Source organism: Protopterus annectens, chromosome 6.part0 (genome assembly GCF_019279795.1).
Source record: "Protopterus annectens isolate FY-2018-M chromosome 6.part0, PAN1.0, whole genome shotgun sequence".
Taxonomy (NCBI): Eukaryota; Metazoa; Chordata; order Ceratodontiformes; family Protopteridae; genus Protopterus; species Protopterus annectens.
Genome location: NC_056737.1, coordinates 561,773,166 through 561,779,455, shown reverse-complemented (window position 1 = coordinate 561,779,455; position 6,290 = coordinate 561,773,166).

The window sequence follows — 6,290 nt, the reverse complement described above, 5'->3', positions numbered from 1 at the left end:
TGAGGAGCACATCTGTGTATCTCCCAATGAAGTCTCCTGTGAATAATATTTTGGGTTTATGGCTAGGCCTTAGTGGCTGTAAGACACAGTTGTGTGGACTATGTGTGGTGTGGTGGGCTGTGGAGTTTGATTGTGTTTTTGCCTCAGAGGTCTCTTTTGTATGGGTATGTTTTGGTTGAGGCCCTCCGCATATGTGGGTGTGTATTGTGTAGGTGTGGGTGGTGGTTGAGGTGTGGTGTTTTTGTTGACAACCTTTTCAGTGCCAGATATACTGGCTTGTGAGCGAGACAGCATAGACTCTAGGTTCTTAATGTAATTGCATTTCTCACAAATTGTGTTCCTAGGTGATAGTAGTTGAGGGTTGTCTGTGCACATGAGGCAGTTGCTACACTGTCTCAGGATGCCTATATCAACCAGAGTGGCAGGAGAAACCATAGGAAATTATCCATCCTTATTTGTCAGAATCTGAAGGAGAGAGCCCATATAGAGCTAAAGGGGTTAAAGGGTGGAAGGTCTAAGATGAGCATTAATAGGTAATCACACAAGTGCTACTAAGTGAAAATTTGTAGTTGGAATACCTCACAATGGGTTAAAAATAGTACAGTTGCTGTGCACAAGTTGCAATCAGGCCCAAAGCAGCTCAAATGGAGGGTTTAAATATCACAAAAAATAGAAGATGCTAGTAACACAGAAATCTTGCCAATCATGCTAGCCCCTGCTCTATTTACCAATCAGCTTGTCCCAGACAAAGTCCACACAGCCCTGCTACTCTCACTAGCAGTGAAGATAGGCCCCTACCAACACAAGATGGCTGCCAGAAATAGTAATGAAGTACAGTTAAATGCAGTTAACAGTAATGAATTGCAGTAAATAGCAATGAAATACAGTTAAACAGTAAGGGAATGCATTTTAATTAGTAAATTGCTTTAAAATAGTGCAAATGTGATAAATTAGCTATAAGGTACAGATAAAAATGATAAGCAAGTGAAAATGCAATAAAATAAGTGAAAATAAATAAAAAAGCCCTTAGACTTGTCTTGGAGCCTCAGGAATTTTGTAAAACATCTAAGAGATTATGCACCTCAGCAGACCCTGGTTCAAACAAGCTAATGCAAAGATACACCATAATTTCTTCCTCTGAGTTTCACCTCACACAAATTTTTATTTGCAAACTCATCTTCACTAGTTGTTCAGTTTTCTTTCTTTACTTTAAATATTTTGTAAGATCATTTAACTCATATCTCTCATCAGCATCACATACAATTACTCTTGTCCTCTATAATGAAATTTTCAGTTTGTACTTCTGTTAATGTCTTCTGATAATTTAAGACATGAAATTGTCTGTATTGTGTTACTGTTGTGTATAAATATTTCACTGTGAACTTATTTATACATATTTCACTATATACTGTTTCTCATTTGCCTGTGTTTTCCATTTCATTAAATATTGCATTCATGTTCAATTGATACTTGTATGCTTGCTGTATCCATGTACACCTTATATAATGATTGCCTATTATATTTCTTATTTGATGTTCACATGACAATTATGCATCTTTCAGCTTTTTTCCCCTGGGATCAATGCAAAATGTGATGTCATGAGTCAATAAAAGCCAAGATGGTAGGGTTCAACGGGCTTCCTATTAGAAGACCGAAGACACATTCTTTCAAATGCATCTTGGTCAAACTCAAAAGACAGAAACGGCAAAAGATTGAAGCAGCTTCTAAGTGAATTCTTTCCCTGGGAAAGAATTTGCTTGGCCTCTACATTACTTTTCTGTTTTTGGCACTGTAGTACGGTCTTGGAGTTGGTATATTTAAGTAAGGGGGTGTGGGGGTGAAGCCCCCCCACTTAATGTAATGTTTAAAGTGTTTTTTTTTTTTGGAACAGCAATTTGTTTTCCCTTGGAATCACTGTTCTGACAGTTCTAAATTGTAAACTTTCGCTTAATCAACGTTCGCTTTTTTAAGCATTCAGTGATCTGATATAGACCCATTCAGCATGTCTTTTACTAAGGCACTGAGTCATACTAAAGGATGGAAAGTGACAAAGTCATATTTTGAACGGCTCAGAAAATGGGTTCTCGGTTGTTCACACGGGTGACAAATTTATGACAGTGCGGCTGATGATCTGTGATAAAAATATTTCTGTGCCTTGACAACAGATGTTGTGGAAGATGTTTTATTTATTTTATTTATTTGACATTTGTTGACTATTGGCCATGATGGTACAGCGGTTAGCATTGTCACCTTACAACAAGGGAACCCGGTTTAATTCTCAGCTGGAACGCCTTGTGTGTGAAGTCTGCATGTCCTCCCTGCAGTTGAATGAGTCTTTTAAAGACATGCAGGTAGGTGCGTGTGCATGTGCGTGCTTTCTGTGAAGGTTGGATGCTGGGCTAAGAACTCGACACCATAAAAACTGCAGTGCCAATTAAACTGCAGACCGGTGATCTGCTGTGGCAACCCCTAATGGGAGAAGCTGAAAGACATTTGACATTTGTTAACTGGGTTAGTGTGACTGGGCAGATGACCATTTTCATTGGTAATCCAAGTAGAAAAGCTCCAAAAGATTATTACAAGTAATATGTAAATAGTACATGAAGTATAATGGTGCCAACAAGCAGTTTAACAATAATTACCAACAGGTTCATCCTAAAACATTGTCACAGCAGAAGTAGAACCTTACAGTACAACAATAATTACAATACAGTTTCTTCCAGTAATTAGTCAATAATACAGTTACCAGCAATTATGAAGCAGGAACTAGATTAACAAAAAAAGAAAACAAATGCAACAGTTCAACACGACAAGATAGTTTTTGTGTAATAAATTTTAGGGTACAAAGGAGAATAAGAGATGGAGTGAAACAAATTATTTGGAAGGAGGGTATTAGGAAAGTGGGCAGGTAGATTAAGCTGGGTCAGTGCAAGAGCAGATCTAAGAATTTAGTAGACAGCCTTTTAAAGTTTTTTGAAACAGTTTAAATTAGAAATTGATCTTACAAATAGTGGCAATTTGTTCCAAGCATTGGCTACTGAGTAATTATAGAGAAATGTGCCAATGGTTTTATTGAGTTTGTAGATCTGGTTTTACCAGAAGCCAGGGTAGCACAGAAGCCTTAACAAGGTTAGGGGTCTATGGGTCAAGAGTTTCCTACAGGGGCGTCATGAAAGCAAAACCTACCGAAGTGTGGCAGACACTGCTGAAGAGGGTAAGCAGTCATGTGTTGTAAAACAAGCAAGGCACATTGGTGCAAAGGTATCAGTTGAGTAGCCATCTGAGACTTCAAATGCAAGCATTAAGGCAAAAAAATCAAGAGACTCAGGTAAGCAGTTATTTATGTGCCTATATTCCATCTGTGTCTAGGGTATATAAGCTAAGCATATTAGACTGAATGATGAAAGCTTTATCTAAACTTAGCAATGCATGATTAAATGATTCCATCCTAAAGTCTAATCAAGATAACAAAGAAATTTAAGGGTGACAAGCTCCATGGGAATATGAAAAATAACAAAATTATGTTAATGCAGATGAGAAAAAAAAACATTGTGCGGGCATTTCACATGAAAGGTATATAATGGTGAAAACTTTGCTTTCGTTGACTAGCATGCAGGGGAAAGGCAATGAAAGGAAACCAATTCAAATGCTAAGGATGTGGTATTAATCCATGGGAAAGCCTGAAATGCAAACAAATACATTGAAATCATTCTTTATGTCAGTTTTTGTGTCTTGTTTTATGTCACCGTTGGTTGATAAAGTTTCTATACTGAATTTTCCAGTATTAACATAGCAGAATTTTGCACATGAAGTCCATCTTGTGTGTTTGGGTATGGGTTGGCTGGGACATAAGAAGTTCAGAGAAATGGAAGCTGAAAATAAAGGTTAAATGTAGAATGTCCAACATGAAGATTTGACTGTCTATCTTGAATGAATCAAGTGTGCCTCATAAGGAAGAGTTCTGAAGAAGGATGCATGCTGAATGGGCAGAAAATGAACACAATGTATATAGCAGACTTTTGTCAAGGTGGCTAAAACAAATTTGGTGGCTACTGCAGCCAATGTACAAGAAATGATAATTTTTCCATTTGGTTTAGGGTACCAAGTAACAAGTCATGAGTAACTGTCTAACACAATAAGAATCACTCCAAATATTCTATAAAGAGGAATAGAGGGATAGGAAAGGAGGCTTTTCTGGATTAATACTTAGTTTCCATGATGCAGCAATGTCATTATGAGAAATCAGGAGATAGAGTAAAGGGACAGGGTCTATCTGTAGAGTGATCAAAGAATGGCCCTATCAAATGTGATATCTTTCATTATTACTGAGTGTGACTTCAGACACTTCTGGCCTTGGAAAACTGAGAAAGAAGTTCCTTGTTGGAATCATATTACCATAGATAACACATTACCCAGTGTATTCCACTGTTTACATTTAATTAAATTAAGTTATCACACATGAAGGTGGGTGGGGAGGTGAAAAATACAAAAGATACACACACACACACACACACACACACACACACACACACACACACACACACACACACACACACACACACACACTTCAAATACTTCATTACCCCCAAATTATACACATCTATCTTCTTCCCTATCCTTTACACTAAGCCTAACCTGCAAATACACACACATGTACAATAAACTCCAAATGGTGGAATTTTCAATCTGATAACTGCACCACTCGACAAAACCTTGACATGATAAATAAGATCAAAGAAACTTTTCAAAGAACACAATGAGCAATCAAACCAGTGGTAACTAAGCAGGTAATAAATCGCATTATCACAAATAGTTTCTTCTCTCTTCATCTGCTGCTGTATGGCCAAGTAACAATTCACTATGACATACAAAATTTGCTCTTTCCTTCAGTTTCTTTCTGCAACTGATGCTTAAGTAGCTGAACACTTTTCCTCCCTTTGGACCTCACTCCATCAAGCAGCAGGAGTTTGACAACCAGGCAGAAGTTCAGTCACTTCCTGCTAGATTCTGCCAACATGTGAATAACTCAAATGCATAAACAAATAATTAGGAGCGTCTCTTCTGAAAATCTTCCTGCTAATGAATGTGAAACTCTGGTAAACTAAAAGTTCTAAATTTAAGCTACTGGTGCAACAGCAATATTTATTTTTTTGTTTCACATAGCCTCTGGGTAAAAACTAATGTACATAAAGTATAGTGAAATCAGGGGTACAAGCTTTAGCCATTAAACTTTAAAAGCAATGAAATAAATTGCCTTATCAATGGTTCCAGCAGGCAGCATTAGTGAACATGAAAAAAGAACAAAAGTTATTTGCCGCTGACTCAGACACATTACCGGAAAAAAAAGGAAATGTACCAAACCGGCTTCACTGCAAACAAATAATCCTGGTAGGATGTCTATCAGCCACATCTCCACCACTCCCATTGAATATGTGATTTCCATTTTCCCCGCACTCTATGGAGATCGACCTCTACATACAGTAGTAACCCTTCTCTTCTTCCAGATTCTCCAGACTCCCCGAAAGCACAAACAGCGAGTCACTGCCATAGCAACTTTTCCTGCTCTATTCTGGCCAGTGGTTAGTTATACTTCTCCTGTACTAGTTACCTGCTCAAAAAGTGAAGGATTAAAGAGCCAGTGAACTGCCATACTCTGAGTAAAGCCTAACATTCATTACTTAAAGAATTAAACCATTTTTCAGCATCTTGATTCATAGTTACTTAGCTACTAATCTGTGAAGATCTAAAAAGCCTAGCCTTATTTTCCCATGGAAGTTTTTAAGCCCAATAAATTTTGCATAGAAATAACTCAGAGGTGGGCCAAACAAGGATATGTTGTGACAATTAGAGGTTTCTCTTATCCCAGAGGGACAAGGGTTCTAAATCAGGGCCCAATTTATGCTTATGTATGCAGTCATCCAGATTACATTTGACTAGAGTAACAGAAGTAATTTGCTATGATTTTATATGGAGCTGAAGATTATAACATGGAAGCACTATTCTCTGTGATACAAACCTGTCCCTCCAACATGTTTTGCTTATTTTGCAAAAGACATTGAGGTCTCTTGAATAGGCATTTAAGATACCATTGGATTTGTGAATATGTAATAGATCTGAAAGAAAACTGTCTGTTGAAACTCTACATGGAAGGCAGATGTTGCCTGTTAGTAGGCTTTATGATACTGAAAGGACAGAAAAGGCTTTGAGATGGTCTGCATAGTTTATAGGATTTGTGCCCTTGATTTTATTTAGTAAGAAAGTGTTGTGGTCATTCTGGTTGTACCAAGTGC